Source organism: Camelus bactrianus, chromosome 21, assembly GCF_048773025.1.
Source record: "Camelus bactrianus isolate YW-2024 breed Bactrian camel chromosome 21, ASM4877302v1, whole genome shotgun sequence".
Classification (NCBI taxonomy): Eukaryota; Metazoa; Chordata; class Mammalia; order Artiodactyla; family Camelidae; genus Camelus; species Camelus bactrianus.
In genome coordinates this window covers 12,246,104-12,272,017 of record NC_133559.1, presented here as the reverse complement: position 1 = coordinate 12,272,017, position 25,914 = coordinate 12,246,104, and the positions used below count along the sequence as shown (strand labels likewise).

At 60.8% G+C, this 25,914-nt stretch overlaps 15 non-coding genes across 15 annotated transcripts; 9 read left to right on the top strand and 6 right to left on the bottom strand.

The window, feature by feature from the left end:
- Positions 1 to 4,123: 4,123 nt before the first annotated feature.
- TRNAG-GCC (transfer RNA glycine (anticodon GCC)) lies at positions 4,124 to 4,194 on the bottom strand. Its single transcript has one exon. It is a non-coding gene; the product is annotated as a tRNA-Gly (tRNA).
- A 1,071-nt stretch (positions 4,195 to 5,265) lies between these two features.
- TRNAL-CAG (transfer RNA leucine (anticodon CAG)) lies at positions 5,266 to 5,348 on the bottom strand. The gene has a single exon. It is a non-coding gene; the product is annotated as a tRNA-Leu (tRNA).
- A 597-nt stretch (positions 5,349 to 5,945) lies between these two features.
- On the top strand, positions 5,946 to 6,017 carry TRNAD-GUC (transfer RNA aspartic acid (anticodon GUC)). The gene has a single exon. It is a non-coding gene; the product is annotated as a tRNA-Asp (tRNA).
- A 714-nt stretch (positions 6,018 to 6,731) lies between these two features.
- On the top strand, positions 6,732 to 6,803 carry TRNAG-UCC (transfer RNA glycine (anticodon UCC)). Its single transcript has one exon. It is a non-coding gene; the product is annotated as a tRNA-Gly (tRNA).
- Positions 6,804 to 7,094: 291 nt separating this feature from the next.
- Positions 7,095 to 7,166, top strand: TRNAE-CUC (transfer RNA glutamic acid (anticodon CUC)). Its single transcript has one exon. It is a non-coding gene; the product is annotated as a tRNA-Glu (tRNA).
- A 5,305-nt stretch (positions 7,167 to 12,471) lies between these two features.
- TRNAG-GCC (transfer RNA glycine (anticodon GCC)) lies at positions 12,472 to 12,542 on the bottom strand. The gene has a single exon. It is a non-coding gene; the product is annotated as a tRNA-Gly (tRNA).
- A 1,068-nt stretch (positions 12,543 to 13,610) lies between these two features.
- Positions 13,611 to 13,693, bottom strand: TRNAL-CAG (transfer RNA leucine (anticodon CAG)). The gene has a single exon. It is a non-coding gene; the product is annotated as a tRNA-Leu (tRNA).
- A 597-nt stretch (positions 13,694 to 14,290) lies between these two features.
- TRNAD-GUC (transfer RNA aspartic acid (anticodon GUC)) lies at positions 14,291 to 14,362 on the top strand. Its single transcript has one exon. It is a non-coding gene; the product is annotated as a tRNA-Asp (tRNA).
- A 714-nt stretch (positions 14,363 to 15,076) lies between these two features.
- On the top strand, positions 15,077 to 15,148 carry TRNAG-UCC (transfer RNA glycine (anticodon UCC)). The gene has a single exon. It is a non-coding gene; the product is annotated as a tRNA-Gly (tRNA).
- A 291-nt stretch (positions 15,149 to 15,439) lies between these two features.
- Positions 15,440 to 15,511, top strand: TRNAE-CUC (transfer RNA glutamic acid (anticodon CUC)). Its single transcript has one exon. It is a non-coding gene; the product is annotated as a tRNA-Glu (tRNA).
- Positions 15,512 to 20,789: 5,278 nt separating this feature from the next.
- TRNAG-GCC (transfer RNA glycine (anticodon GCC)) lies at positions 20,790 to 20,860 on the bottom strand. Its single transcript has one exon. It is a non-coding gene; the product is annotated as a tRNA-Gly (tRNA).
- Positions 20,861 to 21,931: 1,071 nt separating this feature from the next.
- TRNAL-CAG (transfer RNA leucine (anticodon CAG)) lies at positions 21,932 to 22,014 on the bottom strand. Its single transcript has one exon. It is a non-coding gene; the product is annotated as a tRNA-Leu (tRNA).
- A 597-nt stretch (positions 22,015 to 22,611) lies between these two features.
- On the top strand, positions 22,612 to 22,683 carry TRNAD-GUC (transfer RNA aspartic acid (anticodon GUC)). The gene has a single exon. It is a non-coding gene; the product is annotated as a tRNA-Asp (tRNA).
- A 714-nt stretch (positions 22,684 to 23,397) lies between these two features.
- On the top strand, positions 23,398 to 23,469 carry TRNAG-UCC (transfer RNA glycine (anticodon UCC)). The gene has a single exon. It is a non-coding gene; the product is annotated as a tRNA-Gly (tRNA).
- Positions 23,470 to 23,760: 291 nt separating this feature from the next.
- Positions 23,761 to 23,832, top strand: TRNAE-CUC (transfer RNA glutamic acid (anticodon CUC)). The gene has a single exon. It is a non-coding gene; the product is annotated as a tRNA-Glu (tRNA).
- Positions 23,833 to 25,914: the final 2,082 nt, after the last annotated feature.

Sequence of the window (25,914 nt, the reverse complement as noted above, 5' to 3'; positions counted from 1 at the left end):
CACGTTACTATCTATTATTGGATGGACTCCATCCCTCTCTTCAGCCTGTCTTCACCTTCTCCTATGGATTCTGGCCATGGTGAATCACCGACCTCGGTCTCCTCTCAGGCCAGGCTTGGGCGCGTCTGTCAGCAAAGGGTTTGGTGTGCGGTTCACAGCTTGTTTCCTTCAGAGGCAGAGTGGACAGCCGATGAGCTGCAGCGTTTGGCGGTGGCAGTATAGTCGCTGGATTTAGACCAAGCCGGTTCCCCTGTGGAAGGGAGCCCCTGTCGGCATATGGGTGCATCCCATCACCGCAGGCGCTTTCGTCAACGCCCTTGTGGGTGTGTTCGGGGTGAGTGTGGGTGGGCGAGAGTACGGGGTGAAGGTGTTTGTCGCCGTGGTTGGGGGCCACACCACGAGGCTTAGGGAACAGAGCCAGACGACCCCATAGAGAAGGGGCGGCCTTGAGCCTCGGGTTGGGAGGTGGCAGGACGAGTCCAGGGCACTGGGTGGAGCGCAGGTGCGAAGGAGAGGAGTGGGGCTTGCGGGGAACTGGCTAGGAGAGTAGTTGGCCACTCAGGCAGGGGCTCTGCCGAAGCTTGGGCCCGCGATTGCCCTTGGCCCCCCAATTGCGTGCGATGTGCGGGTGGGTCCGATGTAGGGAAGAGGGTGGCCATGGAGTAGGAGTGGGTCTGAGGAGCCCGTGGGAGGCCAGGAGTGGCGGAAGTGAGTCTTCTGCACCGGATGTGTGAGAGAGGGGCTGGGGAACTAGGGGTTGGTGGCGGGTAGAGGGGAGCGAGCCTGGAGTCTTCGAGGAAGGGCAGATAGCAAGCAGGGGGGTGAGTGGGCTGTGGTACGAGGACGATGGTGGGAGAGGACCCCAGCGGGGCGGTGGGTGAGAGGGCGAGACAGGTGGGCTGTGCTTTGAGGTGGTCAGGCTAACCAGGGGGCTGGGGCTGGGGCAGCAGGGTAGGAAGCAGGCAAGGGAAGGACAGAAACAAGGGTAGGGGACAGGGTCTAGGCGAGGTCTGAATTGAGTGGGGCATTCTACAGCCCCAGAGACACAGATTACCTCATCAGGAAACACTTTCAATCTGTCAAGCCTCAAGTCTGAGTGTGTGTGTGTGTGTGTGTGTGTCTGTATGTGTGTGTGTGTGTGTGTGTGTGTGTCTGTGTGTCTGTGTGTGTGGCGGGGTGTGGAGCCTAGGGGATGTGGTTGGGGAGAGTGGCAGGTGAGGATGGAGTCGAGAAGTAAAGAGGCCACAAAGGAGAGCTACCATATGATCCAGCAACCCCACTGCAGGGTATAGATGTGGGAAAGATGAAACCTCCGCTTCGAACAGATACAAGCACCGCACCCCTCCTCCACATTCCTAGCAGCACTATTTGCAATTGCTGAGACCCGGGATGAACCCAAGGGCCCATGAGTGGACGATGGACCTAAAAAGATGCGTTGCATAAATATACCGTAGAATATTACTCAGCCATAAAGAAGGATGGAATATTGTCATTTGAGGCCGCATGGATGGACCTAGAGTCCATCAAAGGACGTGAAGTAAGTCAGACTGAGAAAGATAAATATTATATAATATCAATTCCGGGTGGAATCTAAAACATAATAGACATGAATCTATGGACAAAACAGAAACACACTCCACAGACATCGAAAACCAACTGACGGTTATGCGAGGGGAAAGGGAAGGCTGGAGGGATCAGTTAGGAGTGTGGGATTAACAGATACACGCTACTGTGTATAAAATAGAGAAGCAACACGGACTTGCGGAATCACACAGGGAACGATCTGCAATGTCCTGGAATACCCTATGAAGGAAACTAATCTGAAAATACAATATACATACAAACCGAACCACTGTGCTGTACACCCGACCTAATACAGGACTGGAAATCAACTACACTTCAACGACAACAACAATGAAGGCACCAAAGGAGAGCTACCATATGATCCAGCAACCCCACTGCTGGGTACGTACGTGGGAAAGATGAAACCTCTACTTCGAAAGGTTACATGCACCGCCCCCCTCCTCCAGGACCTTCCTAGCAGCACTATTTGCAATAGCCGAGACCCAGAATGAACCCAAGGGCCCATGAGTGGACGGTGGACTTAAGAAGATGTGCTGTAGAAACTTACCAGAGCATATTACACAGCCCCAAAGGAGGATGAAATAGTGTCATTCGCAGCCACATGAATGGACCTAGAGTCTATCACACTGTGTGAAGTAAGGCAGTTATAGAGCAAGATAAACATTATATGATATCCACTTCCAGGTGGAACCTAAAACATAATATACACTTGTCTATGTACAAAACAGAAACACACTCGGCAGACATCGATAACCAAGTGACGGGTACGCATGGGGAAAGGGAAGAGTGGAGGGATCAGTTAGGAGTATGGGGTTAACAGATACACGCTACTGTGTACAAAATAGAGAAGCAACACGGACTTGCTGAATAACACAGGGAACGATCTTCAGTGTCCTGGAATACCCTATAATGGAAAATAATCTGTAAATACAGTATACATTCTAAACCGAATCACTTTGCTGTGTACTTGAAACTAATACGGTCTTAGAAATCAACTACACTTCAACGACAACGAAAACAACAATGAAGGCACCAATGGAGAGTTACCATATGATCCAGCCGTCCCCATCCTGAGTATGTATGCGGAAAACAAAAAACCTCTAATTGGGAAAGATACGTACACCTCAACGTTCATAGCAGCACCGTGGGCCATAGCCATGACAGGGGAAAAAATCTCAGGTGTCAATCCGTGGATGATTGGCTTAAGGAAATATGAGATATAGATAAGTAGATAGATAGAGAGATCGATCGATAGATATCGATAGAAAAACAGATAGATAAGAGAGAGAGGGATTTTCAATGTATTAAAATCAATCTCGTGGAATATTACTCAGCCATAAAAAAGCATGAGATCTTGTCATTTGCAGCAACACGGATGGACCTAGAGAGCACCGAACCTAGTATAATAAGTCAGACAGAAGGACAAAAATACATACATGTGGAATCCAAACAATAGTACAAGTGAACCTCTGTGCAAAACAGAAACAGATTCACACAGAGAGAGAACAAACTTACAGTTACCCAAGGGGAACGTGTAGGCGAGGGATCAATTAGGAGCTGGTGTTAGCGGGTAGGAACAACAGGATTTACGGTACAGCACCGAGAAGTATATTCAACGTCTCGTAATTACCTGTAACGGAAAGTAACGATCTATATGCGTATACATACACATGTATAGAAAAGATAATCAGTTTACTGTACCCCTGAAAATAACACAATACTGTAAATCAACTATACGTCTATTAAAATGAAAATTCAAAAAAAAATAAAAATTAAACAAAGAGGCCAAACGGACACACGCAAGGGCAGAACCGTTGACAAAGTAGGATTTGATGGTGCTGGGGGGTGGTGTCGCTAGGTGGGGTGCCAGTGGTGGGAGGAGGGCTTCAGGGGAGGGGGTGGTGTTTGTTGTTGGGGTGTTGGTGGTGATGGTGGTTTTAGTGGTGGGGGAGCGGGCGGGTGTTCGAAAAATATTTCGGCTGAGGGACGTAAAGTGAACATAGAGTGCACTCTGCCCTGATATTGTGGAATTCCTCTTTGGAATTCCTCATGCAGGATAACGCTTTGGGGACACTCCTGGGGAGTGCAATGTAGCCCTCCCAGGGGCGGCAGCTTTTCGGTTCCTGGTTGAGCAAACACTGTGTAACTTTCCGAGTGTGGGGAGAGTGAGGCAGAGAGCGGGGAAGCGCGGTGAAACGTGAAGAGGTGGGGCGAGCGGGTGCCAGTGTAGGGTATTCCTTCCAGTGCACCGTGTGACCCCAGCGGGATCAGGGTAAGAAAGAGAAAAGGGACAAGGAAGGTGTGTGGGCGCGAGAGTGGCTGAGCCCGCAAGGCGTCAGGTCACGGAGGCTTGGCTCTCGGGGTTGGGGTTTTCGTCCCACGGAGGGTAGGGGGCGCCGGCGTGGGCAGGACAGGAGAGGGAAGGTGTGGCGGTGGGCTGCGGGTGGGAGCATGCTGTGGTAGGACAGGTGCCTTGAGCGTGGGAGAGGGGAAGCCTAGCTCCGCTGTGGGCTGCGGGACCAAAAGGGGACTGGGTCGCTGCATGGGCCGGGAATCGAACCCGGGCCTCCCGCGTGGCAGGCGAGAATTCTACCACTGAACCACCCATGCACCGATGGCCGCCGCCGCCCGACGCCGCCCCAGCGGCGCTCGCCGCCAACCGCCAGACACTGGTGGTTCGCTGCTCGCCCACGGACATCCGCTCCATGTGAGCAGGAGGCGGTGAGTGACCTGAAGAAGAGGCTCCGGGGGAACGGGGAGGACCCCCAGGGCGAGGCGCGGTCGGAGGGAAGGAGGGACGCAGGGACGGAGGCGGACTCGGCCCAACCTGCGCTTCCGAATCTGCCGTCCAGGGCCGCCGACAGACTGTCAGTGTCGCCGGAGGAAGCCAGGAACCGGACCCAGCCTGGCCTGCGCCCGAATTCCAGTCAGGGCAGGCGACGCGTGGCAGGTGCGGCTGAGCTCCGACGCTCCTCACAGCGACCGCCGGCCCTGGCCCAAAGTCCCTCTGGCGCCTGGCTTTCTCGCTCGTGCCGGGCGTTGGCGGGCAGCAGGCTGGAGAGGGGATGCGAGCTCGGGCTGTGAGGAGACAGCGAGTGTGGGACATGGGCGCCTGGGAGCGGCGCCGCCGCCGCCGCCGCCGCCGCCGCCGCCGCCGCGCCAATGACCAGCGCTGTCTGAGCCTGGCTTCTGCGCTCCTGCCGGCCGCTCTCCCGAAGGGTCCCGCTCCGGTGCGTTGGTCGTGAGGAGGAGCACTTTGGCAGAGTGGCTGCTGGCTCGTGGGCAGCCGTCTGAGGGAGCGCGCCGGGGTGTGGCTGGGTCCGGCCGGGGCAGCGGCTTCTCGCGTGTACATGCGCTGTGGCGCCAAGGTGGGTGAAAGAAGTGCCGCGAAGGCCTGCACTGCGAAGGCGAGGAGGGCGTGTGTCCTGAACGGCAGTTTCCAGAGGGTTCCCCCTGGGCTGTTTCCGTGAGGCCGGCGCACAGGACTGGGCAGGAAGAGCAGCTGTGGCTGAGGAGGTCCTGCGTGTGAGAGGCGTCGTGTGGGTGTCGCGTCGAGGGGGCCGGAGTCTGGGGAGCTGGCAAGAGTGCGAGGCAGGAACGGAGTGTGAGGCGGTAGGGTGTTGTCCAGGCCCGGGACGGGCCGGGTGCAGCATTTGTTGGGCGGGCCAAAAAAGGCTGGCTTGTCAGGAGTGGGATTCGAACCCACGCCTCCAGGGGAGACTGCGACCTGAACGCAGCGCCTTAGACCGCTCGGCCATCCTGACGGCGGGCCTGGGCGCGTCGCCGCTCGGCTGGCTGGGACCCGACGCGACGCGGACACCGATGCCCTTGGCCCGACGCGGTGCTCTGCGCCAGGGGGCGGCCGTCCGGCTGCGCGACGGACCGGGCGCGCGCCGGCCAACGGGGCAGCGAGGCCAGCCGTCGCGCCCGGCTCCGCCGCCGCCGCCCCCTCGCCCACCCCTGGCCCGGGACCCAGCCGTGTGCCGCGTCCGGCCAGCTTCTGCCGCCGGCCGCGCCCACCCCTCCGCCTCTTCTCCCGGGACGTGGCACGGCGAGCGCCCACCTCCTCCTCACAGCCTTGCTTGAGCTCTCCGGCCCCCTCGGGCCCCCCTCCTCACGGCGCGATCCTGGCGTCGGGGGCTATAGGCAGCGCGCACTGGGAGTTTCCAGCGCCACGCGGATCCGTGTCCCTGGCGGGGTCCCGGGCTGCCTCCTTGCATGACGCGTTTGGTGTGGTGTCGGGTCAGGTCGGGTCGGGTCGGGCACGTGGCGGGCGCCCGTGGTGGGCAGAGGGCCGAGGGCAGGGGGTAGGCGTCTGCAGGCAGCCGGAGAGCAGTCGGGCGCCCGTGTGGCCGCCGCCGTCCTCGTTAGTATAGTGGTGAGTATCCCCGCCTGTCACGCGGGAGACCGGGGTTCGATTCCCCGACGGGGAGGCCACACGCCCCTTTTTGGTGGCTGGCGCCGCTCTCTGTCCAGCCGCCTGGCCCCAACGGCCCTTCTTCTCGTCCCTCCGCCCTCCAGCGGGGCCTGCCCACCCTCGACCGCCTCCAGCCCTCCACCCCTGCAACCCCTTGCCCGTCCTCCTCGCCGGGCGCTCGGGCGCCACGGCCGAGCGAGGGCCTCCTCTCGACCCCACAAGCGCCCGGCGACATTGCGGCCCGCCCACAGTGGCTGCCGCAGTGGGCTCCTTGCGACGCGACGCACACCTGCACAGCTTCACGGCTGCCGGGACGGGTGTGGGGCGGATGAGTCCCGTCCCCTTTCGGTGCCGGGGAGTGGCCTCGCCCAACAGCCGTTGGAGAAGGGCTTTGGCGAGCGGGGAACCAGAGGTGGCGTGCCCGCGGAGGGGGGCGGGCCGCGGCGTGCAGCCGAGGGCCCGGCAGCAGCAAGGCAGCGACAGCGCGCCCCCACCCCGCCCCCCGCCCCAGAAGCGTTCGGGCCGGGGGCGAGGGCAGCTGCGTAGGGCTGGAGCGGTTGAGGCGCCCGGGGCGGCCGACGGTGGCGCCTGACGCAGCGCAGAGCTGCTGGCGGACGGGGCGTCGGGGCCGGGCTGCGCCCGGCCGCCGCAGGGGCAGCGGCGGCGGCGGCGGCGAGACCGCGCTCCGGCGAGCCCGGGGCCGGCGTGTCGGGGCGGCCCGGGCTGTGCAGCGTTGGTGGTATAGTGGTGAGCATAGCTGCCTTCCAAGCAGTTGACCCGGGTTCGATTCCCGGCCAACGCAGCGGGCCCATCTTTTGCCGAGCTCCACGGCCGGCCCTCCCGCCCGGGGCCCGTGAGGGAGAGCCGGGAGCTGGGCGCAGAAAAGAGGGAGCTAGGTGGCCTGCGGCTTCTCGCGCGTGTGCGGGAAGGAGGCGCGCAGTGTTTTGAGGGTGCCAGCAAGCAGGAAGAACGCTAGGGCACGTGGCTTGCCAGGGGCGGAGGGCGGCTGGACGTGGAAAGGCCGGGCCTTGGCGCCAAGGCAGCGCCCAGTGGCTGGGTCGAGCAGAGGCAGGCCAGACGCGGAGCCCGACGCTCCCTGGTGGTCTAGTGGTTAGGATTCGGCGCTCTCACCGCCGCGGCCCGGGTTCGATTCCCGGTCAGGGAAGCATTTCTTCTTCCTCTCCGCCTACCAACCTCCCCAGCGCGTCCACAAACACTCCGCCCCCACCCCACCACCACCCCCCTTTTAGCCCACGCACCAAGCCAACTCGTCCGCTCCTTCTCCCCCGCCCCGTGACCTCAGCGCCCCGACAAGAGCCACCCGGTACCCTCCACCTGCAGCCCCAGGCCCTGGCGTGCAACCTCCACCCTCGTGCCCCGCCAAAACTTTCGGCCTCGCGCGCCCACCCACTCGAGGCCTTCGGCGACGACTCCTGCTCCGACGCTTGCCCCAGCCCCAAACACGACTGGCCGGCGCAGCCGTGGCCACGAGCGTGCTTGGACTCTCAAGCGGCACTGCTTCCGCCACCACAATCCTCGCGGCTGACAAGCCACCCTCTCTTCCCAGCTCAGGCGGTGGTGCTGCTGCTTGTGCTGGTGGTGCTGCTGGTGCTGCTGGTGACGGTGCTGGTGGCCGTGGTGGACAGGGTGCTGGCGATGGCGCTGCAGGTTGTGGCGGCGGCGGCGGTGGTGGTGGTTGGCGGCATCACTGGTGGCCGCGTCGACGGAAAGCGGAAGGCGCGGGAGAGGGCCCTCCGTCTCCAAGTTGGGCCACTTGCCGGGACTGGCCGTCCCTTACGTCTCCTTTCAAGCCAGCGACCAGTCCCGATGGCTTACCTGCTGCGTGCCAGCTCCTGGGCCGCCCTCGAAGCCCGTGGGCCTGTCGTTGGCCTTCAAGGACGCGGGGGTCTTCAACCGCGCAGGGGAGCAGACAGGCTGCCGGGAGGCGGAGGTGTGAAAAGGAACCTGGCCACGTGCTTGTAGTTGGTCGAAAGGGCAGTGGAGGTGAGAAAGCAGGCAGAAACCGGATGCCGCCCGGGAAACTTTAGCTATGCAAGTGGGAGGGTGTGGAGACAGATGCGTGGCAGGGTGGACTACCAGCCAACATGGTATTCGGATTGCATTACCGGTACTCTCAGTCCTGTCACAGAGAGGCAAGAACGTTACCGACGATACCTCCCCCTCCACTAACAGCAAACACACACACACACACACACGCACACGCGCGCGCACACACACACACACATACACACACACCAGAGTCACACACACACACACACATGCACCACTCACCTGGCTATGACTTCTAATATTCCCCATTCCCACGTTACTATCTATTATTGGATGGACTCCATCCCTCTCTTCAGCCTGTCTTCACCTTCTCCTATGGATTCTGGCCATGGTGAATCACCGACCTCGGTCTCCTCTCAGGCCAGGCTTGGGCGCGTCTGTCAGCAAAGGGTTTGGTGTGCGGTTCACAGCTTGTTTCCTTCAGAGGCAGAGTGGACAGCCGATGAGCTGCAGCGTTTGGCGGTGGCAGTATAGTCGCTGGATTTAGACCAAGCCGGTTCCCCTGTGGAAGGGAGCCCCTGTCGGCATATGGGTGCATCCCATCACCGCAGGCGCTTTCGTCAACGCCCTTGTGGGTGTGTTCGGGGTGAGTGTGGGTGGGCGAGAGTACGGGGTGAAGGTGTTTGTCGCCGTGGTTGGGGGCCACACCACGAGGCTTAGGGAACAGAGCCAGACGACCCCATAGAGAAGGGGCGGCCTTGAGCCTCGGGTTGGGAGGTGGCAGGACGAGTCCAGGGCACTGGGTGGAGCGCAGGTGCGAAGGAGAGGAGTGGGGCTTGCGGGGAACTGGCTAGGAGAGTAGTTGGCCACTCAGGCAGGGGCTCTGCCGAAGCTTGGGCCCGCGATTGCCCTTGGCCCCCCAATTGCGTGCGATGTGCGGGTGGGTCCGATGTAGGGAAGAGGGTGGCCATGGAGTAGGAGTGGGTCTGAAGAGCCCGTGGGAGGCCAGGAGTGGCGGAAGTGAGTCTTCTGCACCGGATGTGTGAGAGAGGGGCTGGGGAACTAGGGGTTGGTGGCGGGTAGAGGGGAGCGAGCCTGGAGTCTTCGAGGAAGGGCAGATAGCAAGCAGGGGGGTGAGTGGGCTGTGGTACGAGGACGATGGTGGGAGAGGACCCCAGCGGGGCGGTGGGTGAGAGGGCGAGACAGGTGGGCTGTGCTTTGAGGTGGTCAGGCTAACCAGGGGGCTGGGGCTGGGGCAGCAGGGTAGGAAGCAGGCAAGGGAAGGACAGAAACAAGGGTAGGGGACAGGGTCTAGGCGAGGTCTGAATTGAGTGGGGCATTCTACAGCCCCAGAGACACAGATTACCTCATCAGGAAACACTTTCAATCCGTCAAGCCTCAAGTCTGAGTGTGTGTGTGTGTGTGTGTGTGTGTGTGTGTGTGTGTGTGTGTGTGTGTGTCTGTATGTGTGTGTGTGTGTGTGTGTGTGTCTGTGTGTCTGTGTGTGTGGCGGGGTGTGGAGCCTAGGGGATGTGGTTGGGGAGAGTGGCAGGTGAGGATGGAGTCGAGAAGTAAAGAGGCCACAAAGGAGAGCTACCATATGATCCAGCAACCCCACTGCAGGGTATAGATGTGGGAAAGATGAAACCTCCGCTTCGAACAGATACAAGCACCGCACCCCTCCTCCACATTCCTAGCAGCACTATTTGCAATTGCTGAGACCCGGGATGAACCCAAGGGCCCATGAGTGGACGATGGACCTAAAAAGATGCGTTGCATAAATATACCGTAGAATATTACTCAGCCATAAAGAAGGATGGAATATTGTCATTTGAGGCCGCATGGATGGACCTAGAGTCCATCAAAGGACGTGAAGTAAGTCAGACTGAGAAAGATAAATATTATATAATATCACTTCCGGGTGGAATCTAAAACATAATAGACATGAATCTATGGACAAAACAGAAACACACTCCACAGACATCGAAAACCAACTGACGGTTATGCGAGGGGAAAGGGAAGGCTGGAGGGATCAGTTAGGAGTGTGGGATTAACAGATACACGCTACTGTGTATAAAATAGAGAAGCAACACGGACTTGCGGAATCACACAGGGAACGATCTGCAATGTCCTGGAATACCCTATGAAGGAAACTAATCTGAAAATACAATATACATACAAACCGAACCACTGTGCTGTACACCCGACCTAATACAGGACTGGAAATCAACTACACTTCAACGACAACAACAATGAAGGCACCAAAGGAGAGCTACCATATGATCCAGCAACCCCACTGCTGGGTACGTACGTGGGAAAGATGAAACCTCTACTTCGAAAGGTTACATGCACCGCCCCCCTCCTCCAGGACCTTCCTAGCAGCACTATTTGCAATAGCCGAGACCCAGAATGAACCCAAGGGCCCATGAGTGGACGGTGGACTTAAGAAGATGTGCTGTAGAAACTTACCAGAGCATATTACACAGCCCCAAAGGAGGATGAAATAGTGTCATTCGCAGCCACATGAATGGACCTAGAGTCTATCACACTGTGTGAAGTAAGGCAGTTATAGAGCAAGATAAACATTATATGATATCCACTTCCAGGTGGAACCTAAAACATAATATACACTTGTCTATGTACAAAACAGAAACACACTCGGCAGACATCGATAACCAAGTGACGGGTACGCATGGGGAAAGGGAAGAGTGGAGGGATCAGTTAGGAGTATGGGGTTAACAGATACACGCTACTGTGTACAAAATAGAGAAGCAACACGGACTTGCTGAATAACACAGGGAACGATCTTCAGTGTCCTGGAATACCCTATAATGGAAAATAATCTGTAAATACAGTATACATTCTAAACCGAATCACTTTGCTGTGTACTTGAAACTAATACGGTCTTAGAAATCAACTACACTTCAACGACAACGAAAACAACAATGAAGGCACCAATGGAGAGTTACCATATGATCCAGCCGTCCCCATCCTGAGTATGTATGCGGAAAACACAAAACCTCTAATTGGGAAAGATACGTACACCTCAACGTTCATAGCAGCACCGTGGGCCATAGCCATGACAGGGGAAAAAATCTCAGGTGTCAATCCGTGGATGATTGGCTTAAGGAAATATGAGATATAGATAAGTAGATAGATAGAGAGATCGATCGATAGATATCGATAGAAAAACAGATAGATAAGAGAGAGAGGGATTTTCAATGTATTAAAATCAATCTCGTGGAATATTACTCAGCCATAAAAAAGCATGAGATCTTGTCATTTGCAGCAACACGGATGGACCTAGAGAGCACCGAACCTAGTATAATAAGTCAGACAGAAGGACAAAAATACATACATGTGGAATCCAAACAATAGTACAAGTGAACCTCTGTGCAAAACAGAAACAGATTCACACAGAGAGAGAACAAACTTACAGTTACCCAAGGGGAACGTGTAGGCGAGGGATCAATTAGGAGCTGGTGTTAGCGGGTAGGAACAACAGGATTTACGGTACAGCACCGAGAAGTATATTCAACGTCTCGTAATTACCTGTAACGGAAAGTAACGATCTATATGCGTATACATACACATGTATAGAAAAGATAATCAGTTTACTGTACCCCTGAAAATAACACAATACTGTAAATCAACTATACGTCTATTAAAATGAAAATTCAAAAAAAATAAAAATTAAACAAAGAGGCCAAACGGACACACGCAAGGGCAGAACCGTTGACAAAGTAGGATTTGATGGTGCTGGGGGGTGGTGTCGCTAGGTGGGGTGCCAGTGGTGGGAGGAGGGCTTCAGGGGAGGGGGTGGTGTTTGTTGTTGGGGTGTTGGTGGTGATGGTGGTTTTAGTGGTGGGGGAGCGGGCGGGTGTTCGAAAAATATTTCGGCTGAGGGACGTAAAGTGAACATAGAGTGCACTCTGCCCTGATATTGTGGAATTCCTCTTTGGAATTCCTCATGCAGGATAACGCTTTGGGGACACTCCTGGGGAGTGCAATGTAGCCCTCCCAGGGGCGGCAGCTTTTCGGTTCCTGGTTGAGCAAACACTGTGTAACTTTCCGAGTGTGGGGAGAGTGAGGCAGAGAGCGGGGAAGCGCGGTGAAACGTGAAGAGGTGGGGCGAGCGGGTGCCAGTGTAGGGTATTCCTTCCAGTGCACCGTGTGACCCCAGCGGGATCAGGGTAAGAAAGAGAAAAGGGACAAGGAAGGTGTGTGGGCGCGAGAGTGGCTGAGCCCGCAAGGCGTCAGGTCACGGAGGCTTGGCTCTCGGGGTTGGGGTTTTCGTCCCACGGAGGGTAGGGGGCGCCGGCGTGGGCAGGACAGGAGAGGGAAGGTGTGGCGGTGGGCTGCGGGTGGGAGCATGCTGTGGTAGGACAGGTGCCTTGAGCGTGGGAGAGGGGAAGCCTAGCTCCGCTGTGGGCTGCGGGACCAAAAGGGGACTGGGTCGCTGCATGGGCCGGGAATCGAACCCGGGCCTCCCGCGTGGCAGGCGAGAATTCTACCACTGAACCACCCATGCACCGATGGCCGCCGCCGCCCGACGCCGCCCCAGCGGCGCTCGCCGCCAACCGCCAGACACTGGTGGTTCGCTGCTCGCCCATGGACATCCGCTCCATGTGAGCAGGAGGCGGTGAGTGACCTGAAGAAGAGGCTCCGGGGGAACGGGGAGGACCCCCAGGGCGAGGCGCGGTCGGAGGGAAGGAGGGACGCAGGGACGGAGGCGGACTCGGCCCAACCTGCGCTTCCGAATCTGCCGTCCAGGGCCGCCGACAGACTGTCAGTGTCGCCGGAGGAAGCCAGGAACCGGACCCAGCCTGGCCTGCGCCCGAATTCCAGTCAGGGCAGGCGACGCGTGGCAGGTGCGGCTGAGCTCCGACGCTCCTCACAGCGACCGCCGGCCCTGGCCCAAAGTCCCTCTGGCGCCTGGCTTTCTCGCTCGTGCCGGGCGTTGGCGGGCAGCAGGCTGGAGAGGGGATGCGAGCTCGGGCTGTGAGGAGACAGCGAGTGTGGGACATGGGCGCCTGGGAGCGGCGCCGCCGCCGCCGCCGCCGCCGCCGCCGCCGCGCCAATGACCAGCGCTGTCTGAGCCTGGCTTCTGCGCTCCTGCCGGCCGCTCTCCCGAAGGGTCCCGCTCCGGTGCGTTGGTCGTGAGGAGGAGCACTTTGGCAGAGTGGCTGCTGGCTCGTGGGCAGCCGTCTGAGGGAGCGCGCCGGGGTGTGGCTGGGTCCGGCCGGGGCAGCGGCTTCTCGCGTGTACATGCGCTGTGGCGCCAAGGTGGGTGAAAGAAGTGCCGCGAAGGCCTGCACTGCGAAGGCGAGGAGGGCGTGTGTCCTGAACGGCAGTTTCCAGAGGGTTCCCCCTGGGCTGTTTCCGTGAGGCCGGCGCACAGGACTGGGCAGGAAGAGCAGCTGTGGCTGAGGAGGTCCTGCGTGTGAGAGGCGTCGTGTGGGTGTCGCGTCGAGGGGGCCGGAGTCTGGGGAGCTGGCAAGAGTGCGAGGCAGGAACGGAGTGTGAGGCGGTAGGGTGTTGTCCAGGCCCGGGACGGGCCGGGTGCAGCATTTGTTGGGCGGGCCAAAAAAGGCTGGCTTGTCAGGAGTGGGATTCGAACCCACGCCTCCAGGGGAGACTGCGACCTGAACGCAGCGCCTTAGACCGCTCGGCCATCCTGACGGCGGGCCTGGGCGCGTCGCCGCTCGGCTGGCTGGGACCCGACGCGACGCGGACACCGATGCCCTTGGCCCGACGCGGTGCTCTGCGCCAGGGGGCGGCCGTCCGGCTGCGCGACGGACCGGGCGCGCGCCGGCCAACGGGGCAGCGAGGCCAGCCGTCGCGCCCGGCTCCGCCGCCGCCGCCCCCTCGCCCACCCCTGGCCCGGGACCCAGCCGTGTGCCGCGTCCGGCCAGCTTCTGCCGCCGGCCGCGCCCACCCCTCCGCCTCTTCTCCCGGGACGTGGCACGGCGAGCGCCCACCTCCTCCTCACAGCCTTGCTTGAGCTCTCCGGCCCCCTCGGGCCCCCCTCCTCACGGCGCGATCCTGGCGTCGGGGGCTATAGGCAGCGCGCACTGGGAGTTTCCAGCGCCACGCGGATCCGTGTCCCTGGCGGGGTCCCGGGCTGCCTCCTTGCATGACGCGTTTGGTGTGGTGTCGGGTCAGGTCGGGTCGGGTCGGGCACGTGGCGGGCGCCCGTGGTGGGCAGAGGGCCGAGGGCAGGGGGTAGGCGTCTGCAGGCAGCCGGAGAGCAGTCGGGCGCCCGTGTGGCCGCCGCCGTCCTCGTTAGTATAGTGGTGAGTATCCCCGCCTGTCACGCGGGAGACCGGGGTTCGATTCCCCGACGGGGAGGCCACACGCCCCTTTTTGGTGGCTGGCGCCGCTCTCTGTCCAGCCGCCTGGCCCCAACGGCCCTTCTTCTCGTCCCTCCGCCCTCCAGCGGGGCCTGCCCACCCTCGACCGCCTCCAGCCCTCCACCCCTGCAACCCCTTGCCCGTCCTCCTCGCCGGGCGCTCGGGCGCCACGGCCGAGCGAGGGCCTCCTCTCGACCCCACAAGCGCCCGGCGACATTGCGGCCCGCCCACAGTGGCTGCCGCAGTGGGCTCCTTGCGACGCGACGCACACCTGCACAGCTTCACGGCTGCCGGGACGGGTGTGGGGCGGATGAGTCCCGTCCCCTTTCGGTGCCGGGGAGTGGCCTCGCCCAACAGCCGTTGGAGAAGGGCTTTGGCGAGCGGGGAACCAGAGGTGGCGTGCCCGCGGAGGGGGGCGGGCCGCGGCGTGCAGCCGAGGGCCCGGCAGCAGCAAGGCAGCGACAGCGCGCCCCCACCCCGCCCCCCGCCCCAGAAGCGTTCGGGCCGGGGGCGAGGGCAGCTGCGTAGGGCTGGAGCGGTTGAGGCGCCCGGGGCGGCCGACGGTGGCGCCTGACGCAGCGCAGAGCTGCTGGCGGACGGGGCGTCGGGGCCGGGCTGCGCCCGGCCGCCGCAGGGGCAGCGGCGGCGGCGGCGGCGAGACCGCGCTCCGGCGAGCCCGGGGCCGGCGTGTCGGGGCGGCCCGGGCTGTGCAGCGTTGGTGGTATAGTGGTGAGCATAGCTGCCTTCCAAGCAGTTGACCCGGGTTCGATTCCCGGCCAACGCAGCGGGCCCATCTTTTGCCGAGCTCCACGGCCGGCCCTCCCGCCCGGGGCCCGTGAGGGAGAGCCGGGAGCTGGGCGCAGAAAAGAGGGAGCTAGGTGGCCTGCGGCTTCTCGCGCGTGTGCGGGAAGGAGGCGCGCAGTGTTTTGAGGGTGCCAGCAAGCAGGAAGAACGCTAGGGCACGTGGCTTGCCAGGGGCGGAGGGCGGCTGGACGTGGAAAGGCCGGGCCTTGGCGCCAAGGCAGCGCCCAGTGGCTGGGTCGAGCAGAGGCAGGCCAGACGCGGAGCCCGACGCTCCCTGGTGGTCTAGTGGTTAGGATTCGGCGCTCTCACCGCCGCGGCCCGGGTTCGATTCCCGGTCAGGGAAGCATTTCTTCTTCCTCTCCGCCTACCAACCTCCCCAGCGCGTCCACAAACACTCCGCCCCCACCCCACCACCACCCCCCTTTTAGCCCACGCACCAAGCCAACTCGTCCGCTCCTTCTCCCCCGCCCCGTGACCTCAGCGCCCCGACAAGAGCCACCCGGTACCCTCCACCTGCAGCCCCAGGCCCTGGCGTGCAACCTCCACCCTCGTGCCCCGCCAAAACTTTCGGCCTCGCGCGCCCACCCACTCGAGGCCTTCGGCGACGACTCCTGCTCCGACGCTTGCCCCAGCCCCAAACACGACTGGCCGGCGCAGCCGTGGCCACGAGCGTGCTTGGACTCTCAAGCGGCACTGCTTCCGCCACCACAATCCTCGCGGCTGACAAGCCACCCTCTCTTCCCAGCTCAGGCGGTGGTGCTGCTGCTTGTGCTGGTGGTGCTGCTGGTGCTGCTGGTGACGGTGCTGGTGGCCGTGGTGGACAGGGTGCTGGCGATGGCGCTGCAGGTTGTGGCGGCGGCGGCGGTGGTGGTGGTTGGCGGCATCACTGGTGGCCGCGTCGACGGAAAGCGGAAGGCGCGGGAGAGGGCCCTCCGTCTCCAAGTTGGGCCACTTGCCGGGACTGGCCGTCCCTTACGTCTCCTTTCAAGCCAGCGACCAGTCCCGATGGCTTACCTGCTGCGTGCCAGCTCCTGGGCTGCCCTCGAAGCCCGTGGGCCTGTCGTTGGCCTTCAAGGACGCGGGGGTCTTCAACCGCGCAGGGGAGCAGACAGGCTGCCGGGAGGCGGAGGTGTGAAAAGGAACCTGGCCACGTGCTTGTAGTTGGTCGAAAGGGCAGTGGAGGTGAGAAAGCAGGCAGAAACCGGATGCCGCCCGGGAAACTTTAGCTATGCAAGTGGGAGGGTGTGGAGACAGATGCGTGGCAGGGTGGACTACCAGCCAACATGGTATTCGGATTGCATTACCGGTACTCTCAGTCCTGTCACAGAGAGGCAAGAACGTTACCGACGATACCTCCCCCTCCACTAACAGCAAACACACACACACACACACGCACACGCGCGCGCACACACACACACACATACACACACACCAGAGTCACACACACACACACACATGCACCACTCACCTGGCTATGACTTCTAATATTCCCCATTCCCACGTTACTATCTATTATTGGATGGACTCCATCCCTCTCTTCAGCCTGTCTTCACCTTCTCCTATGGATTCTGGCCATGGTGAATCACCGACCTCGGTCTCCTCTCAGGCCAGGCTTGGGCGCGTCTGTCAGCAAAGGGTTTGGTGTGCGGTTCACAGCTTGTTTCCTTCAGAGGCAGAGTGGACAGCCGATGAGCTGCAGCGTTTGGCGGTGGCAGTATAGTCGCTGGATTTAGACCAAGCCGGTTCCCCTGTGGAAGGGAGCCCCTGTCGGCATATGGGTGCATCCCATCACCGCAGGCGCTTTCGTCAACGCCCTTGTGGGTGTGTTCGGGGTGAGTGTGGGTGGGCGAGAGTACGGGGTGAAGGTGTTTGTCGCCGTGGTTGGGGGCCACACCACGAGGCTTAGGGAACAGAGCCAGACGACCCCATAGAGAAGGGGCGGCCTTGAGCCTCGGGTTGGGAGGTGGCAGGACGAGTCCAGGGCACTGGGTGGAGCGCAGGTGCGAAGGAGAGGAGTGGGGCTTGCGGGGAACTGGCTAGGAGAGTAGTTGGCCACTCAGGCAGGGGCTCTGCCGAAGCTTGGGCCCGCGATTGCCCTTGGCCCCCCAATTGCGTGCGATGTGCGGGTGGGTCCGATGTAGGGAAGAGGGTGGCCATGGAGTAGGAGTGGGTCTGAGGAGCCCGTGGGAGGCCAGGAGTGGCGGAAGTGAGTCTTCTGCACCGGATGTGTGAGAGAGGGGCTGGGGAACTAGGGGTTGGTGGCGGGTAGAGGGGAGCGAGCCTGGAGTCTTCGAGGAAGGGCAGATAGCAAGCAGGGGGGTGAGTGGGCTGTGGTACGAGGACGATGGTGGGAGAGGACCCCAGCGGGGCGGTGGGTGAGAGGGCGAGACAGGTGGGCTGTGCTTTGAGGTGGTCAGGCTAACCAGGGGGCTGGGGCTGGGGCAGCAGGGTAGGAAGCAGGCAAGGGAAGGACAGAAACAAGGGTAGGGGACAGGGTCTAGGCGAGGTCTGAATTGAGTGGGGCATTCTACAGCCCCAGAGACACAGATTACCTCATCAGGAAACACTTTCAATCTGTCAAGCCTCAAGTCTGAGTGTGTGTGTGTGTGTGTGTGTGTCTGTATGTGTGTGTGTGTGTGTGTGTGTGTGTGTCTGTGTGTCTGTGTGTGTGGCGGGGTGTGGAGCCTAGGGGATGTGGTTGGGGAGAGTGGCAGGTGAGGATGGAGTCGAGAAGTAAAGAGGCCACAAAGGAGAGCTACCATATGATCCAGCAACCCCACTGCAGGGTATAGATGTGGGAAAGATGAAACCTCCGCTTCGAACAGATACAAGCACCGCACCCCTCCTCCACATTCCTAGCAGCACTATTTGCAATTGCTGAGACCCGGGATGAACCCAAGGGCCCATGAGTGGACGATGGACCTAAAAAGATGCGTTGCATAAATATACCGTAGAATATTACTCAGCCATAAAGAAGGATGGAATATTGTCATTTGAGGCCGCATGGATGGACCTAGAGTCCATCAAAGGACGTGAAGTAAGTCAGACTGAGAAAGATAAATATTATATAATATCACTTCCGGGTGGAATCTAAAACATAATAGACATGAATCTATGGACAAAACAGAAACACACTCCACAGACATCGAAAACCAACTGACGGTTATGCGAGGGGAAAGGGAAGGCTGGAGGGATCAGTTAGGAGTGTGGGATTAACAGATACACGCTACTGTGTATAAAATAGAGAAGCAACACGGACTTGCGGAATCACACAGGGAACGATCTGCAATGTCCTGGAATACCCTATGAAGGAAACTAATCTGAAAATACAATATACATACAAACCGAACCACTGTGCTGTACGCCCGACCTAATACAGGACTGGAAATCAACTACACTTGAACGACAACAACAATGAAGGCACCAAAGGAGAGCTACCATATGATCCAGCAACCCCACTGCTGGGTACGTACGTGGGAAAGATGAAACCTCTACTTCGAAAGGTTACATGCACCGCCCCCCTCCTCCAGGACCTTCCTAGCAGCACTATTTGCAATAGCCGAGACCCAGAATGAACCCAAGGGCCCATGAGTGGACGGTGGACTTAAGAAGATGTGCTGTAGAAACTTACCAGAGCATATTACACAGCCCCAAAGGAGGATGAAATAGTGTCATTCGCAGCCACATGAATGGACCTAGAGTCTATCACACTGTGTGAAGTAAGGCAGTTATAGAGCAAGATAAACATTATATGATATCCACTTCCAGGTGGAACCTAAAACATAATATACACTTGTCTATGTACAAAACAGAAACACACTCGGCAGACATCGATAACCAAGTGACGGGTACGCATGGGGAAAGGGAAGAGTGGAGGGATCAGTTAGGAGTATGGGGTTAACAGATACACGCTACTGTGTACAAAATAGAGAAGCAACACGGACTTGCTGAATAACACAGGGAACGATCTTCAGTGTCCTGGAATACCCTATAATGGAAAATAATCTGTAAATACAGTATACATTCTAAACCGAATCACTTTGCTGTGTACTTGAAACTAATACGGTCTTAGAAATCAACTACACTTCAACGACAACGAAAACAACAATGAAGGCACCAATGGAGAGTTACCATATGATCCAGCCGTCCCCATCCTGAGTATGTATGCGGAAAACACAAAACCTCTAATTGGGAAAGATACGTACACCTCAACGTTCATAGCAGCACCGTGGGCCATAGCCATGACAGGGGAAAAAATCTCAGGTGTCAATCCGTGGATGATTGGCTTAAGGAAATATGAGATATAGATAAGTAGATAGATAGAGAGATCGATCGATAGATATCGATAGAAAAACATAGATAAGAGAGAGAGGGATTTTCAATGTATTAAAATCAATCTCGTGGAATATTACTCAGCCATAAAAAAGCATGAGATCTTGTCATTTGCAGCAACACGGATGGACCTAGAGAGCACCGAACCTAGTATAATAAGTCAGACAGAAGGACAAAAATACATACATGTGGAATCCAAACAATAGTACAAGTGAACCTCTGTGCAAAACAGAAACAGATTCACACAGAGAGAGAACAAACTTACAGTTACCCAAGGGGAACGTGTAGGCGAGGGATCAATTAGGAGCTGGTGTTAGCGGGTAGGAACAACAGGATTTACGGTACAGCACCGAGAAGTATATTCAACGTCTCGTAATTACCTGTAACGGAAAGTAACGATCTATATGCGTATACATACACATGTATAGAAAAGATAATCAGTTTACTGTACCCCTGAAAATAACACAATACTGTAAATCAACTATACGTCTATTAAAATGAAAATTCAAAAAAAAATAAAAATTAAACAAAGAGGCCAAACGGACACACGCAAGGGCAGAACCGTTGACAAAGTAGGATTTGATGGTGCTGGGGGGTGGTGTCGCTAGGTGGGGTGCCAGTGGTGGGAGGAGGGCTTCAGGGGAGGGGGTGGTGTTTGTTGTTGGGGTGTTGGTGGTGATGGTGGTTTTAGTGGTGGGGGAGCGGGCGGGTGTTCGAAAAATATTTCGGCTGAGGGACGTAAAGTGAACATAGAGTGCACTCTGCCCTGATATTGTGGAATTCCTCTTTGGAATTCCTCATGCAGGATAACGCTTTGGGGACACTCCTGGGGAGTGCAATGTAGCCCTCCCAGGGGCGGCAGCTTTTCGGTTCCTGGTTGAGCAAACACTGTGTAACTTTCCGAGTGTGGGGAGAGTGAGGCAGAGAGCGGGGAAGCGCGGTGAAACGTGAAGAGGTGGGGCGAGCGGGTGCCAGTGTAGGGTATTCCTTCCAGTGCACCGTGTGACCCCAGCGGGATCAGGGTAAGAAAGAGAAAAGGGACAAGGAAGGTGTGTGGGCGCGAGAGTGGCTGAGCCCGCAAGGCGTCAGGTCACGGAGGCTTGGCTCTCGGGGTTGGGGTTTTCGTCCCACGGAGGGTAGGGGGCGCCGGCGTGGGCAGGACAGGAGAGGGAAGGTGTGGCGGTGGGCTGCGGGTGGGAGCATGCTGTGGTAGGACAGGTGCCTTGAGCGTGGGAGAGGGGAAGCCTAGCTCCGCTGTGGGCTGCGGGACCAAAAGGGGACTGGGTCGCTGCATGGGCCGGGAATCGAACCCGGGCCTCCCGCGTGGCAGGCGAGAATTCTACCACTGAACCACCCATGCACCGATGGCCGCCGCCGCCCGACGCCGCCCCAGCGGCGCTCGCCGCCAACCGCCAGACACTGGTGGTTCGCTGCTCGCCCACGGACATCCGCTCCATGTGAGCAGGAGGCGGTGAGTGACCTGAAGAAGAGGCTCCGGGGGAACGGGGAGGACCCCCAGGGCGAGGCGCGGTCGGAGGGAAGGAGGGACGCAGGGACGGAGGCGGACTCGGCCCAACCTGCGCTTCCGAATCTGCCGTCCAGGGCCGCCGACAGACTGTCAGTGTCGCCGGAGGAAGCCAGGAACCGGACCCAGCCTGGCCTGCGCCCGAATTCCAGTCAGGGCAGGCGACGCGTGGCAGGTGCGGCTGAGCTCCGACGCTCCTCACAGCGACCGCCGGCCCTGGCCCAAAGTCCCTCTGGCGCCTGGCTTTCTCGCTCGTGCCGGGCGTTGGCGGGCAGCAGGCTGGAGAGGGGATGCGAGCTCGGGCTGTGAGGAGACAGCGAGTGTGGGACATGGGCGCCTGGGAGCGGCGCCGCCGCCGCCGCCGCCGCCGCCGCCGCCGCCGCGCCAATGACCAGCGCTGTCTGAGCCTGGCTTCTGCGCTCCTGCCGGCCGCTCTCCCGAAGGGTCCCGCTCCGGTGCGTTGGTCGTGAGGAGGAGCACTTTGGCAGAGTGGCTGCTGGCTCGTGGGCAGCCGTCTGAGGGAGCGCGCCGGGGTGTGGCTGGGTCCGGCCGGGGCAGCGGCTTCTCGCGTGTACATGCGCTGTGGCGCCAAGGTGGGTGAAAGAAGTGCCGCGAAGGCCTGCACTGCGAAGGCGAGGAGGGCGTGTGTCCTGAACGGCAGTTTCCAGAGGGTTCCCCCTGGGCTGTTTCCGTGAGGCCGGCGCACAGGACTGGGCAGGAAGAGCAGCTGTGGCTGAGGAGGTCCTGCGTGTGAGAGGCGTCGTGTGGGTGTCGCGTCGAGGGGGCCGGAGTCTGGGGAGCTGGCAAGAGTGCGAGGCAGGAACGGAGTGTGAGGCGGTAGGGTGTTGTCCAGGCCCGGGACGGGCCGGGTGCAGCATTTGTTGGGCGGGCCAAAAAAGGCTGGCTTGTCAGGAGTGGGATTCGAACCCACGCCTCCAGGGGAGACTGCGACCTGAACGCAGCGCCTTAGACCGCTCGGCCATCCTGACGGCGGGCCTGGGCGCGTCGCCGCTCGGCTGGCTGGGACCCGACGCGACGCGGACACCGATGCCCTTGGCCCGACGCGGTGCTCTGCGCCAGGGGGCGGCCGTCCGGCTGCGCGACGGACCGGGCGCGCGCCGGCCAACGGGGCAGCGAGGCCAGCCGTCGCGCCCGGCTCCGCCGCCGCCGCCCCCTCGCCCACCCCTGGCCCGGGACCCAGCCGTGTGCCGCGTCCGGCCAGCTTCTGCCGCCGGCCGCGCCCACCCCTCCGCCTCTTCTCCCGGGACGTGGCACGGCGAGCGCCCACCTCCTCCTCACAGCCTTGCTTGAGCTCTCCGGCCCCCTCGGGCCCCCCTCCTCACGGCGCGATCCTGGCGTCGGGGGCTATAGGCAGCGCGCACTGGGAGTTTCCAGCGCCACGCGGATCCGTGTCCCTGGCGGGGTCCCGGGCTGCCTCCTTGCATGACGCGTTTGGTGTGGTGTCGGGTCAGGTCGGGTCGGGTCGGGCACGTGGCGGGCGCCCGTGGTGGGCAGAGGGCCGAGGGCAGGGGGTAGGCGTCTGCAGGCAGCCGGAGAGCAGTCGGGCGCCCGTGTGGCCGCCGCCGTCCTCGTTAGTATAGTGGTGAGTATCCCCGCCTGTCACGCGGGAGACCGGGGTTCGATTCCCCGACGGGGAGGCCACACGCCCCTTTTTGGTGGCTGGCGCCGCTCTCTGTCCAGCCGCCTGGCCCCAACGGCCCTTCTTCTCGTCCCTCCGCCCTCCAGCGGGGCCTGCCCACCCTCGACCGCCTCCAGCCCTCCACCCCTGCAACCCCTTGCCCGTCCTCCTCGCCGGGCGCTCGGGCGCCACGGCCGAGCGAGGGCCTCCTCTCGACCCCACAAGCGCCCGGCGACATTGCGGCCCGCCCACAGTGGCTGCCGCAGTGGGCTCCTTGCGACGCGACGCACACCTGCACAGCTTCACGGCTGCCGGGACGGGTGTGGGGCGGATGAGTCCCGTCCCCTTTCGGTGCCGGGGAGTGGCCTCGCCCAACAGCCGTTGGAGAAGGGCTTTGGCGAGCGGGGAACCAGAGGTGGCGTGCCCGCGGAGGGGGGCGGGCCGCGGCGTGCAGCCGAGGGCCCGGCAGCAGCAAGGCAGCGACAGCGCGCCCCCACCCCGCCCCCCGCCCCAGAAGCGTTCGGGCCGGGGGCGAGGGCAGCTGCGTAGGGCTGGAGCGGTTGAGGCGCCCGGGGCGGCCGACGGTGGCGCCTGACGCAGCGCAGAGCTGCTGGCGGACGGGGCGTCGGGGCCGGGCTGCGCCCGGCCGCCGCAGGGGCAGCGGCGGCGGCGGCGGCGAGACCGCGCTCCGGCGAGCCCGGGGCCGGCGTGTCGGGGCGGCCCGGGCTGTGCAGCGTTGGTGGTATAGTGGTGAGCATAGCTGCCTTCCAAGCAGTTGACCCGGGTTCGATTCCCGGCCAACGCAGCGGGCCCATCTTTTGCCGAGCTCCACGGCCGGCCCTCCCGCCCGGGGCCCGTGAGGGAGAGCCGGGAGCTGGGCGCAGAAAAGAGGGAGCTAGGTGGCCTGCGGCTTCTCGCGCGTGTGCGGGAAGGAGGCGCGCAGTGTTTTGAGGGTGCCAGCAAGCAGGAAGAACGCTAGGGCACGTGGCTTGCCAGGGGCGGAGGGCGGCTGGACGTGGAAAGGCCGGGCCTTGGCGCCAAGGCAGCGCCCAGTGGCTGGGTCGAGCAGAGGCAGGCCAGACGCGGAGCCCGACGCTCCCTGGTGGTCTAGTGGTTAGGATTCGGCGCTCTCACCGCCGCGGCCCGGGTTCGATTCCCGGTCAGGGAAGCATTTCTTCTTCCTCTCCGCCTACCAACCTCCCCAGCGCGTCCACAAACACTCCGCCCCCACCCCACCACCACCCCCCTTTTAGCCCACGCACCAAGCCAACTCGTCCGCTCCTTCTCCCCCGCCCCGTGACCTCAGCGCCCCGACAAGAGCCACCCGGTACCCTCCACCTGCAGCCCCAGGCCCTGGCGTGCAACCTCCACCCTCGTGCCCCGCCAAAACTTTCGGCCTCGCGCGCCCACCCACTCGAGGCCTTCGGCGACGACTCCTGCTCCGACGCTTGCCCCAGCCCCAAACACGACTGGCCGGCGCAGCCGTGGCCACGAGCGTGCTTGGACTCTCAAGCGGCACTGCTTCCGCCACCACAATCCTCGCGGCTGACAAGCCACCCTCTCTTCCCAGCTCAGGCGGTGGTGCTGCTGCTTGTGCTGGTGGTGCTGCTGGTGCTGCTGGTGACGGTGCTGGTGGCCGTGGTGGACAGGGTGCTGGCGATGGCGCTGCAGGTTGTGGCGGCGGCGGCGGTGGTGGTGGTTGGCGGCATCACTGGTGGCCGCGTCGACGGAAAGCGGAAGGCGCGGGAGAGGGCCCTCCGTCTCCAAGTTGGGCCACTTGCCGGGACTGGCCGTCCCTTACGTCTCCTTTCAAGCCAGCGACCAGTCCCGATGGCTTACCTGCTGCGTGCCAGCTCCTGGGCTGCCCTCGAAGCCCGTGGGCCTGTCGTTGGCCTTCAAGGACGCGGGGGTCTTGAACCGCGCAGGGGAGCAGACAGGCTGCCGGGAGGCGGAGGTGTGAAAAGGAACCTGGCCACGTGCTTGTAGTTGGTCGAAAGGGCAGTGGAGGTGAGAAAGCAGGCAGAAACCGGATGCCGCCCGGGAAACTTTAGCTATGCAAGTGGGAGGGTGTGGAGACAGATGCGTGGCAGGGTGGACTACCAGCCAACATGGTATTCGGATTGCATTACCGGTACTCTCAGTCCTGTCACAGAGAGGCAAGAACGTTACCGACGATACCTCCCCCTCCACTAACAGCAAACACACACACACACACACGCACACGCGCGCGCACACACACACACACATACACACACACCAGAGTCACACACACACACACACATGCACCACTCACCTGGCTATGACTTCTAATATTCCCCATTCCCACGTTACTATCTATTATTGGATGGACTCCATCCCTCTCTTCAGCCTGTCTTCACCTTCTCCTATGGATTCTGGCCATGGTGAATCACCGACCTCGGTCTCCTCTCAGGCCAGGCTTGGGCGCGTCTGTCAGCAAAGGGTTTGGTGTGCGGTTCACAGCTTGTTTCCTTCAGAGGCAGAGTGGACAGCCGATGAGCTGCAGCGTTTGGCGGTGGCAGTATAGTCGCTGGATTTAGACCAAGCCGGTTCCCCTGTGGAAGGGAGCCCCTGTCGGCATATGGGTGCATCCCATCACCGCAGGCGCTTTCGTCAACGCCCTTGTGGGTGTGTTCGGGGTGAGTGTGGGTGGGCGAGAGTACGGGGTGAAGGTGTTTGTCGCCGTGGTTGGGGGCCACACCACGAGGCTTAGGGAACAGAGCCAGACGACCCCATAGAGAAGGGGCGGCCTTGAGCCTCGGGTTGGGAGGTGGCAGGACGAGTCCAGGGCACTGGGTGGAGCGCAGGTGCGAAGGAGAGGAGTGGGGCTTGCGGGGAACTGGCTAGGAGAGTAGTTGGCCACTCAGGCAGGGGCTCTGCCGAAGCTTGGGCCCGCGATTGCCCTTGGCCCCCCAATTGCGTGCGATGTGCGGGTGGGTCCGATGTAGGGAAGAGGGTGGCCATGGAGTAGGAGTGGGTCTGAGGAGCCCGTGGGAGGCCAGGAGTGGCGGAAGTGAGTCTTCTGCACCGGATGTGTGAGAGAGGGGCTGGGGAACTAGGGGTTGGTGGCGGGTAGAGGGGAGCGAGCCTGGAGTCTTCGAGGAAGGGCAGATAGCAAGCAGGGGGGTGAGTGGGCTGTGGTACGAGGACGATGGTGGGAGAGGACCCCAGCGGGGCGGTGGGTGAGAGGGCGAGACAGGTGGGCTGTGCTTTGAGGTGGTCAGGCTAACCA